The 16128-nt window shown below is 36.0% G+C and overlaps 1 protein-coding gene and 1 long non-coding RNA gene across 2 annotated transcripts in view; one reads left to right on the forward strand and one right to left on the reverse strand.

The window, feature by feature from the left end:
• The window catches only part of LOC108973057, a 64298-nt gene that overhangs the window by 33281 nt on the left and 14889 nt on the right, over positions 1-16128 (forward strand). The window lies entirely within an intron of this gene.
• LOC108973058 lies at positions 2167-3372 on the reverse strand. The gene is made up of 3 exons (XR_001993696.1): positions 3291-3372; positions 3084-3229; positions 2167-2976 (listed from the first exon to the last, which is right to left on the reverse strand). It is a non-coding gene; the product is annotated as an uncharacterized LOC108973058 (long non-coding RNA).

Here is a 16128-nt window from a genome sequence, read left to right on the forward strand (position 1 = left end):
TACATAAATAAGCCAACAAGTACGGCAAAGCTGCAAGCTACAAAAACATTGCGCAAAATATAACTGCGAACTGGTATTTGCCGCTGCTGTGCAATTGTTGCAACAGCAACGCTGCCGCACTGCGAGCATTTTTTCGAAATGCTGCATTCTTTCATTCTTATTTTAGTTGCTGCTGTTGCATATTTTTCCCTCAAGGACGGAGCGTGTTTTTCTAAGCGTCAACGCGCTTCCAAATGTGTACAGAACCAATGCCAAAAAACAGCTGCATTTAGTTTGAAAACCTGTACTGTGCGCTTTAATGCAAACAACAACAAAAAACGCTAAGTGGTTATTCACCCAACAATGCTTGGTCAACTGTGAGTAATTTCACAAGCCGGGCTAAGAGCGTATTTCTAACACATGACCGTAAAGACAACAGACATGCTGGCTGGACGGTCGGCTTGTGCGGTTGTCAAACAGCTTGACTGCCGCTTGGCTTGTTGACTCTACTGCATAGTAGGAAAACTGAAATGCCCTCGGAACATTAGAGTTAGAGTTACGGGTAGACTGAGAAATTCGTTTCGATTTTATTACTCAACATGGATGCCGGGTTCTTCCAACTTTTTGATCCCACTTTTGTAGTAGCTTCAGATTCGGTGTTTAGCTCTTCATTGTCGCTAAATTCCTTCTGAATGAGTTACTGAAGTTCGTTTGAACTAGATCCGGGCGATACGATGGATATACTATAAAAATTTCGAAGCCCAATTTATGCAATTGTGCTATATTTTTCCTTAATTATACTCTCGCAACAAAGTTGCTAAAGAGAGTATTATAGTTTTGTTCACATAACGGTTGTTTGTAAGTCCTAAAACTAAAAGAGTCAGATATAGGGTTATATATACCAAAGTGATCAGGGTGACGAGTAGAGTTGAAATCCGGATGTCTGTCTGTCCGTCCGTCCGTCTGTGCAAGCTGTAACTTGAGTAAAAATTGAGATATCATGATGAAACTTGGTACACGTATTTCTTGGCTCCATAAGAAGGTTAAGTTCGAAGATGGGCAAAATCGGCCCACTGCCACGCCCACAAAATGGCGGACACCGAAAACCTATAAAATGTCATAACTAAGCCGTAAATAAAGATATTAAAATGAAATTTGGCACAAGGGAGGGGCATATTTGGACGTAATTTTTTTGGAAAACTACTAACTTTTTTGTACATATCTCGAAAACTACTATAGCTATGTCAACCAAACTGTATAGAGTCGTTTCTTTTAGGCACTTCCATATACAGTTCAAAAATGGAAGAAGTCGGACAATAACCACGCCCACCTCCCATACAAAGGTTACGTTGAAAATCACTAAAAGTGCGTTAACCGACTAACAAAAAACGTCAGAAACACTAAATTTTACGGAAGGAATGYCAGAAGGAAGGTGCATCCAGAAAATTGAAAATGGGCGTGACGTCGCCCACTTATGGRYMAAAAACCATATCTCAGGAAGTACTCGACCGATTTCAATGAAATTCGGTAAATAATATTTTCTTAACACCCTAATAACATGTACCAAATGTGGGTGAAATCGGTTCCACGCCTGGAATTTCGATTATCACTTTATCATGTGAGAGTATAAAATGTTCGGTGACAACCGAACTTTGCCCTTCCCTACTTGTTTACATAGCGTTTCATGAACGATACGTCCAATAACGTGTTTTGACTTATCAAAACTAAGTTTTCTCCATAACTCTCATTCTATATTGGATATTTTGATGTTTTAGTCAGCCTCTTTTCGATAAATATATGGTGTTCTGACTGGGAGTTAGTGATGTACTTACTAAAGTTTGGTGCAGAGCACGCATGAAATTATATTTAAGGTATCAGCATCATATTTTGTTAAAAAATAGTTCTTTGTGAATACATTAAGCTTCTTTTTTACTTTTACTTTTCAAATTACCGAAACTTATGTTATTCAAAAAGCAATAACTCACGAACCGATTGCCGTACTGTTATGAAACTTATACATGGGTGTTTTGAGGTTAGGCTTAATTATATAACGCATTGAGACGTTTCCGTAAAAACATTACCTACTTTTCAGCCAGTGTAATTTTATTTTTATATTTTTTTAGAAAACATTTTTTGTAGTATGAGGAAGAATGGAAAGTCGGAGTGTCTCTCCCACTGGACAAGGTATTACTTCATTGGAGAGAAGAATATATTTAATCTCTTCTATTGTACAGACTGACTGACGCCTAATCTGTTGATTTTCTGCTTTTTCCTTATATTTGAAAACCGAGGGAAATGGTTGAGTACAGTACGGAACATGTGGACTAAAGACATGACGATATTTATGTGTAGCTTCTAAAGCACAGAGTTTTGGGTTAGGTGGAAATCTAGGTCCCCATGCTGTCTATCTATTCACGAATGTACTTCCTGAATCAGTCTGTGGGTCCATCATCCTTTGCATGAAATTTACTACCGTTGTTACCACAATGTGATGCTTTTTATTCTCTCTTATCTTCGATAGACGTCTCTGATAAGTTGTATATTCGCTCGAATGCGTCTCCCTGGATGTCAATCGGATCCATACTTTCTAATACCTCAGCAGCGTCGTTTGATATGGTTCGGAAAGCACGCGTATTGTAGAAAGCGTATGCAATGCGTCAATTGGTCTAGCATATGATTTTAAGTCTAGTGCCTGTATCCATATTGGAGCCGCATACAGTATAACTGATCTCATTACATTAGCTATTAAAAAACATTGGCTGGAGTTCACTATTACACTAAGATTCATTAATTGTGGCTGTGAAGTAATCTCAAATTCTCCTATGGTTAGCCACATCATTTTCTTAAAATTTCTTGGAGTTTATGCTAAAGAATTCTGTTTTCTGTTCAGCCAGCTCTAGACTCATTATAGCAAACCATCGGCGAAAACTATTTATGCAGTAATTGCATTTGATCCGGAGGTCATCCAAATGTTTAGCCATTCCAGTGTAAGGAATCCTAGTGTAATTACCAGGAAAATTTATTTTATGGCATAGAATTTCGTCACTGGAAGATAAATCTCCAGGCAGTAAAGCATATATCGTAATAAAATTATGACCATATACCTGTATTGCTGAAGCTAGAGGGAAAGCTAATTCCATACCAAAAGTGAGTGCGATCGTTTTACAACTTCAGCTGGTAACGAATGCTGACTTTACAATTTATCTTGTAAATATTTCACTTCTTTCCTCCTTACCGAATGTGGGAACATCTAAAATTGTATTAGAGATCGACTTAACTTAAGCTCTTCGCTACTTGTTGAATATACACACCTATATTTAACAGTTGTTGCCGCTAAATCTACTCGTTGACTGTATAGCAAGTTGCCCGCAAATGTAGAACATATTCTCGAGCAGATGGTTTGCCTTTTAACGTTCCCTTGCTGGCAATCATCGAGCACTTCATCTCATAACGCAATTTATGCACCACAATATATCATGCGGAAATGTTCTGTTTATCTGCTACAAGTCATATACTCGTACCACGTGTGTGTGTATATGTGTGCTATCACTACTGCTTCTTTGCTCACCGCTATTTGCTTTTAGCAGTTTCAAAGCATGTTTAGAAAATATGAAATAAAAAAAAAAACATTTACATCACTTTTTATGTGAATATTTTTTTTATGAAAATATGCATTTGAAAGTTCAAGAGAAAACAGGGTGAAGAGCAACAAATTATTATTCATCAAGTTCTGAAACGGTACAAGTCTTTTACATATATACATGTGTGTCTAGATTGCGTTCACAAAGAGCATAAATAGCCGTTACGTATAAATATATAAATGTGCTTATAAGTATATCTCTATATTGCTGATTTAGCAAATGTATACATACCATATGTATGTATGTAAGCAATGTTTACCTAAAAACTTTTAAATGCTAAATTCTATGTTAGTAGCAAAAAGTACATTCAAAAGTACAAGCTATAACATAATACCCTTCACAAGGTGTGTTTTTTTATATATATCCTCAAAATAAAAACATATTTCTCTCCTACTTTTTTTTAAAGAAACAACCACAGAAATTTCAAATTTAATGGGGAATATTTATTATCATTCGAAAGAACATTCTTAGTCATTTAGTTTTGGAAAATTATCTATTTCAAATGTTGACCGTAGCTAAGTCTCAGATGTTCTATCTATCGAGTCCAATTTTCGGACTCGTTCGAGCATTTCGACTGGTAACGGGCGAATTTCCCGCGCGATTTTTTGCTCCAAGGCATGAATTGAAGCGAAGTTAACCGCAATTAACTTGGTGGCCAATCGACAAGCCTAATACGAGAAATTATCTACTCACCCAAGTCTTCTCTCAAGAAATCCGTTGATTGTAGCGATGTGGCGTTTAGTTGACCCCAATTGTCGTCGGGGTCACGAGCTTCAATATCAGGCGATTGACGGTTATGTTTTCACCGGCTCCATTTTTGTAGCTTAACACAACTCACACGTGATCCATAAAAAAAGGCTATTAAGTAAATTCAAGAAATGTATCACCCGTTAAAAAAGTGTTTCATACAAGAACTTGATAATTATCGATCAGTTTGTTAGCCTACTGTGATTGGTACCAATTTATTCGAGAAATTTATCGATGGATCTTACAATAAGTCATCCGATATTTTGTGAAAACATATTCTTAAATGAAAAAGTTGTATATACTTTTTACTGTATGATATATAGATCCGATATCTCAAAAGGAACAAAAAGGACTTGTGCGGGTATATATAGACGGACTTAACACTATATAAACTAAGCTTGTCATGCTTACATATATTTAGCGGTCTCCGCTGTTTTCAGCCATTTTTTCTCCTCTTTAAAATTTTATATTTTAATGTGGTAATTAATTTCAAGGTAGCGCATATGATCTAATCTAAAAACGTCTGTTAAAGTTTCATCTCAAATTGTAAGATTGCTCCGATGATCTCGTTTAATGTTCGAAATTCCAGAATTTTTGTGAATTGTGTTTTCTTCCTCCCAAAATTTAAAAAAGATTTCGACTTGTTTCCCTTTTTATTTTAAAACTAAAACTTCAGGAATACAAAATTTAATGAAAAAAGAAAATATATAATTCAAAAAAACCAACCTGATATAAAAATGCTGATATCTATCTCGCCAATTTGAAGTTCGTATATCGTCACCTAAAACGCAAAACAAGGTATCTTAAAGAAAAACACGGAATTGAGTTTTTTATTGCTTATGATTCATTACATCATATTAAATATATTATACTATGTTGCACAAAATTTTCAGCTTGCGTTGTCAGTTATAACTAATATTAATTTAACCAATTTATAACCAAAACACAAATTTTGTTTCATTATGAATGGTTTCTATTATATCGTTTTTGCTTCGCCTGTAAACTTATAAAAAGAGAAATACGTTAGTTTGCATTTTAGGTGACGATATGAAACTAATAATTTGGTAGTCGAATTTCTTTGTTCTCAAGTGACCATACAGTTTTAAAATTAATAGAAAATGCTAAACACCCGGCTTTAAGCTTGCCCTAACCCCTTTTCAGAAGTCTCTAAACGTACAACTAGAGTATGTAGTAATATCTGCGTTATAACACTCCGCGATTTCGTATTTAACTAGACAGCTATAGTTAAATTCGAATCGTCAAGCGTTGGAGAGAAGCGCATCGAACTGCTCAATCAAACGAGCAGTACCTTTGATGCAACCCAGCGCTAACATGTTTTCTGACGCATGCAGAAACGTTTTATGATTCTTTCTTCGTGAAGAAATCACTCAAGATAGCCCTTGTACCACTTTAATGAGCCATCTGCAAACTGAGGTACGAATTTAACTCGTTTACTTTGTTATTGCTTTTACATGCATTTTTTTTTACAAGAGAGCACAAGCGAGTGGAAAGATGGCGAATCGAAGACAGAGCCTACTATATTTTTAAACTTGTTTAGTTTTTATCGAAATTTTGATATAAGTCCGGTTGGGTGCCGTTTACTTATTGCTTACTTTCATATAACGGTTTCTTGTGGCCGTTCAAAAGCCTTTTTCTACATTTTATGCAAATGGGTTCGTTCCGCGCATTGACTGCACAATAGTCGGTGCTAAGCGGAGAAAGCGACCAAACATACGGAATGTTTAAAATAAATATACCATATATGGTAATACTTCGTTGAAGTGACAATAGTGCAAACAACCTTTTCTGAGAAATTTATTAATATTTGCAGTTTAATAATCGAAAATCTTTAAATGTTAATATTATGTTCAGAAAAACTCCTTGATTTAAGCAGGATGGAAAGGAACTAATGCTGAATTGCAAATATTGCACTATCCAACAATTCTGAAGAAAAAGTTGGCGACGGATGCACTAAGAGGTCCGTGAGGTCCGGTGGAGGCTTAAGCTACTCAAAAAATTCTACATGTTTAGAAATTTCTACTAAATTTTTCGGTTTTGGCAACCCAAAATTAGCAAGAAACGGCTTCTAACATCGCAATCGTAAAAAGACTACAAACTAGTGTTATTAAAGACTGACAATTGCAACAAAAGAATATTAAGAGTTTGATATATAAAACGGCACAAATTTAAATAACACTTTTAAGGAAAAACCTAACTGAAATTTAATCAAAAATGTATTTTTTATTTAAAGTTTTCAAAAATATTTTAAAACATTTTAATAATTTTCAATTTGTACCCGCGCATCATTATGACAAATTTCACTATGGTTTGCTTGCCTCACCATTGTGATATTCTTGAAAAGTAAGTGGACCCATTCAGAGTTGAATTTCGGCGAAATTCTCTATTTTTTATCTTTGAAATTGATCACTGTGCACGACATCCTCGCCGAACTCCAAAAATCGCACGTACATAAGTAGAAGTAGAGCGCCTTTGTTTTCCTTTCGTCTGAGCTTTTCATTTTCTCGTTCCACTTTTCTAATGCAAATTCCAATTACTAATTCGTGTTGTAAAGTGAAAATAAATAACAAAATTCTACCGGCAAAATACCAAGCACGACAAAAAAGTACAACTGCCTGCATATATGTATGTACGTTTCTACACATCTATGTAGTTTCCACGAACGCCGACGTATTAAAGTCAATCCTTTGCGGCCTCAAATACAAACAAATGCCCGCGTTTAGACATATACGAGTATACACACATAAAGCACATGTGTTGCAAATTGTTGCTGACTTGACATTTATATGCGCGGATTCATTTTGGTTTTTAAACTAAGCCAGCATCTGTACGTATCTAAATATGTGCACATGTACACATGCAAGAATTGGGTGTCGTGGCGTATGAGTAATATTTGTGCGATATGCATGGCCGTGCATTTGTGTTAAACGCGCTTACTTTTTATTTATCGTTATTTGCTTCTGCTTGTTACACCTGCGACATGGAATATTTGTGAGAACGCAAAAGCTTTTTAAATTTCGTTTTGTTTCCTGTAAGGAACGGATTTGAAATATGAAAAGCATCGAGCATTTTGCTATTAGCATTTCTGTATGTATGAGTTTATATACAGTACTCGTAGATCTATAAGTAATTGTATTAAGACTATAGAGACTTTCTTCGCTTACAAATGAACAATGTGTGATTTAATTTTTTTTTGAATATGACTGAGATGTAACGCTACACGACTTTTCTTCAAGTCAGAAGAACAACCCAAAAAGACTTTTTTCGGGCTATGGTACGGGCCTGGTCTCTCCTGGTCATATACTATATATTGTAAAGTATTGTGATCATATTATGAACTTTTTATGACAAAAATAAAGGGTACCATACTTTACTTAAAATAATGCATCCGAAAGTTTTCTATTAATCCAGAGCCCAATGGTTTTCTAACAAAGTCATCCAAAACATAACGTAAAAATCATAAAAAAAAATTTTCTCTTTTATGTGTCACGTTCGATTGAAGTTTAATAGGAAATTGGTAGAGCCAATTATACAGAGTTTGTTACTATGCTAATGTGCCAAGAGGTATGATTGAGTTATGAGAACGAGAGAAAAATCATGATATTCAAAATCATCAGCTTTTCAGCAAAGTTAAACGAAAAAATCAAATGGCTTGCAACAAGTTCAAAGTCAACATCACCTTTTTACTTGAAATTTTGTATTTTCTGCTTTTATGCTTAGCTAAAATAGATTTTTACATTGAATGCACTAGGGCCAAGGAACTTTTCATGAAACAATTCAAAAACACGTTTGTTTTTTGTGGTGCAAACCCTCAGATGTGTGTGCCTGGTCCTGTGTGTGCGTGTGTTTATTTCTTGAAATTGCAGATACTTCCAGGCACAGTTCACGGCGCGATGACTATGATGCCTTAATTGCTTTTGACGAAAAAGTGTTGAAAGTAAACAGCTGCGGAATTTGATTTGTCTTATCATTTTAAAATTTGAAGTGCTTTCTTCGCTTTGCGCAATGCCGTTTACGTTATTATGAATGTCATTTGAAGATTACTTACAGCAAAAGTTTTAATGATGAGCTTGAGCTTCCTTTTTGATGCTTGGGTAAACGGAGAAGCGCACATAAATATACATATATAAAGACATTTACATATGCATTTTGTCAAAGATATTTATCAGTTCACTTCATTCCGTATAATGTAAAAATATAGCTACTTTTTCAATGCGAGCGTGACGATTCAAAACCATTTCATTTAATTCTTCAAAACCTTATGAAAGTGTTCTTTCACTGGAAAAATAAATGGTAATTTCCAAACTGAATGAGTAATACCGATATAGTATAAATCACATCGACCAGATGACGAGAAACTTGATTTCCGGATGTGTATATGTATTTTCCACCAACAACTCATCTGTTGTTCCGTAGTTTTGTATTGCATATTTTGTGTAATCTGAACAGAAAATCTATATTTTTTAGCACTATTTATCTTCGGCAATATGTGGGATATCTTAATCTGACGTCGAAAATAGAGTTGTGCAATCGGTTCAGGAATTACGCAATCCCACATTTTATGTAATATAATGTAACAACCCCTTATTCAACAGTTTTTATAATGTGAGATTTATATATTATTTGTATTAACTGTTAACAGCCGAAATTTATCTGCAGGGTATAAAGTGCACATTCGTTCTAATTTGAATAAAAAATTTTACTATCACTGTAGCTGTGTTGAATACATAAATTTACGCGCTGATAATTCGACCTCTCGCGTATAGGAGTATGCACGTATGTATGTATCTACTTACATGTGTATGTATTATACATTTTAGTATATACCATGGTATATATATACAGGGTACGCCATTAATTTTTTGTCGGTATACAATTGCAAGTGAAGAAGTTTAATTTGTACTACTAACTTTATTAGTTCGTTTGTTCGATACGTTTTGGAAACTTTAGCTTTTAACCATCAGTTGATTGTCAACGATGCGACGGACCGACATAGTACAGCTTTATTTGAATATTTTCGCTGAAATATGCAATGTCACACTGTTTTGCGTCAAGTCGAAATCCATGAGCGTTTGACCAATGCCGTAAATGAGTCACATTTTTCAAAAGAAATTATTTCTTGTTTTCAAAATTATTCAACGTTTTAGGTACTAGCATGAACGTTGGCGCATCCTGTAAAAAACGTATATATGTAGTTAAAATTAAATTGATTTTTATGCGCAAAATAATTGCATGGATAATTGAAATTTATAACAATTACAATAAATTGCACTAATTTATGTTGTGTCATCTGAGGAGGCAAACACAAAGCTAAAAAACAAATGTACTCTCGTGTACGTGCGTATGTGTGGATGTGTATACCTGAAGGTGTTTCCACACATACGCACATTTTCAAGTCCTTTGTTCAATGAAACAGACATTAAATTAAATGCGTTGACAACTGTGATAAATCATAAGGCATTGCGTCCGCTGTGTGCCATGCCGTGCTGTGCTGTGTAGTGTTATGTTCCATGCAAAGCCATTGTGCGAATGGGTGAAGTTTGCATACGTTGCTAATAACTCCGTTATTGTTATTTGAAAAAGTTGTTTAATCGGCAATTTTGTTAAATGTGTGTACATGTCGTAAAGTTTTTATTTCTTCGTTGTTCCTTGAAGGGCTGGATATTCAACTTTTCTTTCCTAGAGTACATTTTCCATTTGCAGTTGTTGATATTTAATTTTTTTAATTTCTCGGACTCTTCCTCTTCCTCTGCCTTCCCCGGGTTGTACTGCGTCGAATACTCCCAGAGCTGGAGTGTTTTCATGCGTTTGGACAACATGTCATAGCCAGCATAGCCGCTGTCTTTTAATTCGCTGAACTGTGTCAATGCCGTCATATATCTCATACAGCTCATCGTTCTATCGATTGCGGTATTCGCCGTAGCTAATGCGCAAAGGACTGTAAATCTTCCACAGAACCTTTCTCTCGAAAACAAGTAACGTCGACTCATCAGATGTTGTCATCGTTCATACTTCTGGATCATATAGCATGGCGGGGATGATAAGTGACTTCTAGGTAGTTTACTTTACTTCTTAATTTTCTACTCAGTAAGAAGTAGCATCTGTTGGCAAAAGTTATTCTGCCTTCGATTTCTTTTTGATTTTTAGTGTTAATGCTGGCTCTAAAATAAAAGAAATTATCCACGACCTCGAAGTCGTGCACAGTGACCTGGGAGCCAAGTCGCAAGTTTTTTTTTTGCGGAGGGGGAATCTTCAAAGATATCGTCATTTTTCCGGGTGATATGCACGATTCGTATTGGCCGTACGCCCAAGCAGGACTTGCGACGCAATACGCCTACGTACTAAACCCTGAACTCCGTCGTCTTTGATTGTATTTGGCTCACGGAACGCCGTTAGGCATTACATCGTGGGACCAAGCTTAGCCATTCGGCTCTTCATTCACACTTTTCGCTCTAATTCCGATTAATCCTTCTGTTTTCGCTGCGTTGCCACTCTTTCTTTCTTAGCTCTTGCATAGCTATAGCTGCCCATGCTCTCATTCTGTTCCAGACTACCTTCGATTTGATCATGTAAGGCACTATATTCTCCGGAGTCACGCGATCGTTTATCATACTCTCTATTTCTAGTCTTTCTTCTTCATATTTTGGGCAGGAAAAGAAGAAGATATGTAATCCAAGTCGCGAGTGTGAGGACTGCTTGTTTGATGACAGGAGATATTTTGTCTTGCCCTCTTTCACAACCAGACCCATACACTTGTCTTCCTTGTCTAGTCGGTATAAAGCAGAACTAACGGTGCGGTTGTTGAGGAAAACGATGTCAATATCATTGGCATACGCCAGCCGTTGTACACTCTTGTAGAAGATTATTCTACCTTCTCTTTTAGTTCTGCAGGTCGAAATATTTTCTCCTGCACTAGATAGATAGAATTTGCACGAAGGGTGTCTCCTTGTGTGAAATCTCGCTTGGTATCGCACAGATCGGAGAGGTCCTTCCCTTTGACGGAGCTTTTGTCGTTGCTCAACGTCAGTTTACACAGCCGTACTAGCTTTGCGGAAATACCAAGTTCAGACGTAGCGGCATAGAAGCAGATCCCTTTTCTGGCTATCGAAAGCAGCTTGAAATCGGCGAGGAGTTGGTCTTTGTCGATCATCTTTTCACGGGTATTTTCCAAGATTTGGCGCATGGTGAAATCTGGTCGGTTTTGAAAAACGTGCGTTACTTAAAATTCTCCGAGGGCGGTTACTTTAAAATCGGCTGCCTTTAATGATTCTTTTCATTATGTATGTAAGCTCGACAAAATTATATATTATATCTGAATAAAGAATTCTTCAGTTTCGGTTTTGGTCCGAAGTCTGTCTAAAAATACATATTGCTCTCTACTAACTAACCATTTGGTGTCAGTTGCGACTAATGGGAAGCGTTTTGGGTCCGATTGCGACAAAAATCGGAACACGATCTTAAGAGAAAGAGGTGGCACCATATTACCAGGTTTTTGCAAAAAAAATTGAGAAAGTATAAATTGCGCTACAATTAGCTTTTTGGCATACAAAAGCACAAAAATTAGCATAGCCGAAAGCGAATAACCACCGTATGCGCGCTACTAGACAGCTGTTCGTGTTCACATGTGATAGCGCCACACTCGCCGGCACACAAGGCGATGTATGATGAATGTTTTTGAATACGTGTGTACATATATGTATCTTCGTTGGTGAATTGCCACAACTTGCATACCTTTATGTACACATGTTGCAGTGTCAGCACTATTTCTACTCAGCAGCTAAAATTTATTGCCGCAGCAAAATGGCGAGAAGAAGGACAGCGGCGGCATGACTTCTCACGGCGGCAGAAATACGCCAATGGAAATACTTTCTTTCATTCATGTACATATGCATATACATACATGCGAGTAAATATGTGCGACTGCTTTGTATAGGAACGTGTGGCATGCAACTTCAGCTCATCGTTTTACTAATTTATATGCGCATATTAAATTGGACATAATTCTGTGGCACGCATGTACACTTATACTCACTACTGCTTCACCAATACCACGAAACACTCACTTCTTTGGTCTAAGCAATATCTCTTTAATTTAGTCGGCAAGAATGGCAACGCCTTATTTCCACTAGTGTGGCTGCATAAATTTTTTCGCTCGTATATTTTATCATAATGCATCGTCATGCACGCATTGAAGATGACAATGTTAGGCCGAAAGTAGGTGTTGCCACAAATTTACTCACTTGCAAGTAGCCGTGACTACCGCACAGCAGCTTGTCGTCATTATCGAATTGACAGCGCAGTTACATCTTAAGGTGTTCTATGCTTCCCTACTTGCCTACATACATACATACATATTATGTACGTACTCCTAACAACTCGCTACAGGCGCTTATAATTCTGATTAATGCGGAAATGTAAATGCGCGCAGTGACGTAAAAATCGCTACACTTTACCAATTGAATTCCACATGAGTTCCTCCTTCCCAACGCTTTATTTCATCGCTGAAGTATGTTCTCTCCAGTGCATACTCATACATATCCAACGGTATACTTGAACGTTTTATTGCCACTTTTATTTCACTTGGTGGCTTTAATCGGGTCTGCATGTCATTTGCTTTATTGCTTTCCAACGCTTACATTTTGACTCTTTATTTCATACAGTCTCTAAGCCGGACTGCTGTGCTTTTGGCCGGCAAACAATTTCTTCGTTGATTGCGAGTGAAATCAAATACTGATAAAGTTCTCGCTAGAATTCAGTATGAACTCGTTTCTGCGGGGTAATGTGGGAGAAGTCAACACATAAATATGAAAACTCGAAAAAAAACAAGAAAAAACGATAACTTCGACTGCATCGAAGCTTATATACCCTTCACAGGTACATTTCTTTTAGTTACTATGTGTTCAGTTTGTATGGAAGCTATATGCTATAGAAATCTGTTCTGAACAATTTTTTCGAAGATTATATTATTACCTTAAGAAGTAATGCATGTCAAATTTCGTGAAGAACCCACGTCAAATGCGAAAGTTTTCCATACAAGTCCCTGATCGTTCGGTTTGTATGGCAGCTATATGCTATAGTGAGCTGATCTGAACAATTTCATCGGAGACTACATTGTTGCTTTAGAAAATAATCTGTACCAAATTTCGTGAATATATCTTGTCAAATGTGAAAGTTTTCCATACCAGAACTTGATTCCGATYGTTCAGTTTGTATGGCAGCTATATGTTATAGTGATCCGATATCGGCAGTTCCGACAAATGAGCAGCTTCTTGAAGAGAAAATGATGTTTGCAAAATTTCAAAACGATATCTTATAAACTGAGGGAATAGTTCGTATATATAAGACAGACGGGCAGACAGACGGACATGGCTAAAACGACTCAGCTTAACATACTGATCATTTAGGTATATACTTTATAAGGGCTCCAACGCTTCCTTCTGGGTGTTACAAACTTAGTGACAAAATTAATATACCCTGTTCAGGGTATAATAAATAAAATATTTTAATATTTCTTCTTGTTTTTGAAAAGTGGTGCAAACTTCAATCACCAAAGCTTAAAGAAATGAAAAAAGTAAATAGCGCAAATTAACCTTTAGGTGAGAGGAATCAACTGGGTCGCTGAAGAAATGTGAAAAATCTCGCTAACGTGGAATGAGAGTTAAAATCAGAATAAAACAGATACGCACTGCGACCTCAGCTCTATTGTCTTATAAACTTATTATACTTGCGATCAGAGAGGCAATGCATTCTCCTCTCGAATTGGTGAATCTGAAGATACCATGCGTGCTCTTAATGTACAAATGCCTCCTAAATCTGCAGTGACCTAGAGAATTTCACAAATATTCGAATTTTATCCCTGCAAAAATTAATTATTTTCTTAAAACTTTTACGTTTGTTCCCACCCTATGAACAATACTTAACACCGCGTCTGCATTTTCGTTCGTTTTCATACGGTACGATGCCAATACCAGTAGTACATAGGGTTCGTCTCCTAACAGCTTAGTGGCTTGAGAATATATGTTTATCGGCTTACATTTGTTCTGTCTCTTTCTTAGTTTTAAAAGCTATTCGACTTATATGTAATATAGCAATTTTTCATGACTGACTTGAGATGTTTCTTCTATTCCACTGCCTCTATTGTACGTGCTATCTCTTTCAGCAATCAAGGGGTTGACGAATTCAGTCTTTGCTGCCAAGATAAGATCATAGCTTCGTTGTTGCAATAGAACTGATGAAAATTCGTTTTCCCTTTCCGTTTTTCCAATGTATTATATTGGCTATATTGGCTGGTAAAAGTACGCCTACCCAATACAATATGGTAGATTTTTTACTTTAATATTGGGTAATCGATAAAGTCTTTTCGTAATCAAACTTCAACTTATTTTTTTTTTTTTTTTTTTTACATTTATATTAATATTTAAATAAACAGATATGTACCAATTTGGTCGACCACTTTTTGCCATTTTTCCGCTAGAGAAATTATTCCATCAATGTAAATCGAAATTTCGAAATTTCCAGAACGGAAGCGAGCGACCGATTGTTGTGCTACACGAACTGACACAGCATCGTCTCCGTAAACGTCACAAATTTCGTTGGTGGCTTGCGTGACATTCTTGGCTTTTTTATATAAAAATTTCAAAGTATAGCGAATTTCTTCATTATTATCACTCATTTTTGAACAGCTGTAACTTTTTTTTCAACTTCTCCGAATTTAATTTTTTTTGGTCAAATGACGCTTAAAATCTCACCTTTCACAACATTTTCAACGCTGGGCAATGTGATTGGTAGCACTGGAGATATACGACTGCAACAACATTTACTGACAAAATAGAGATTTTTTGGATTACCCAATTTCAAAATGGAAGGTTTTTAACATACTAACACCTAAAAGACTCTAAAATTGTTTAGAGGTAATAGCCGTCCTCGATTCGTCATTGATCTGATCTCTTTGCTATCTTCAAGTGCTACTCTTTTTTCAAAAATTTCTCGTGGAAGTAGCAACACAGTTAAAGAGATGAATTCGATACAAGAGAGTAGGTGGTTACTTTCGTAATGAGATGGCGTAAGCGCTTTTTTCAAGGCTACCAGCTTTACAGAATTTATATCAGTTATACTATTGGGACTGATTTAAAATAAAATTTTGAAACAAAGCATATTTGCTTATAGAAAATGTAAAGCGTGGACGAGTTATTATAAACATGATATTTGGCTCGGAGGAAAGAATTTCTCCACCGAAGGTTGTAACGCAACAGGGCTTACAAATTTTTCAATGAAAAAATTTTTCATTAAAAATTAGCTTAATACCGTATTTGGGATTAAAGAATTCTTAATTTTAAAATGCATTGCTTGCTAACCTGAATGCAACACATTTTAGCTGTTTAAACAACTGGTATGGCTTGTTCGGTTCGCTACTATCTAACCTTTGCTGAATGGAAGACAGCTAGTTTTATTTTACCAGTATTTGAAAGATTTTTCAATGGAAGACTTAGGAGACAAAATCGCCCAAGTATTATAAGTTTGTATGCTGAACTGAAGGCATTGCCATTTCATTGTTTACTTAACTTTCACACTAAAGATGAATAATATTTTGACAGATAAAAAAGTAAAGAAACCAAAAATACAGGTTCTTGAGATGGCTATCGAGTTGGAATTAAAAAACTTTTAAAACTTTTGAATTTAAGTTTTTTGTATTCTTGACCTCAATTTTCAAAAGTTTTTATATTTCTAAGTTTTTATATTCTTT

This window comes from Bactrocera latifrons, unplaced genomic scaffold, assembly GCF_001853355.1.
Source record: "Bactrocera latifrons isolate USDA-ARS-PBARC rearing strain unplaced genomic scaffold, ASM185335v1 scaffold_45, whole genome shotgun sequence".
In the NCBI taxonomy this organism is placed as follows: domain Eukaryota; kingdom Metazoa; phylum Arthropoda; class Insecta; order Diptera; family Tephritidae; genus Bactrocera; species Bactrocera latifrons.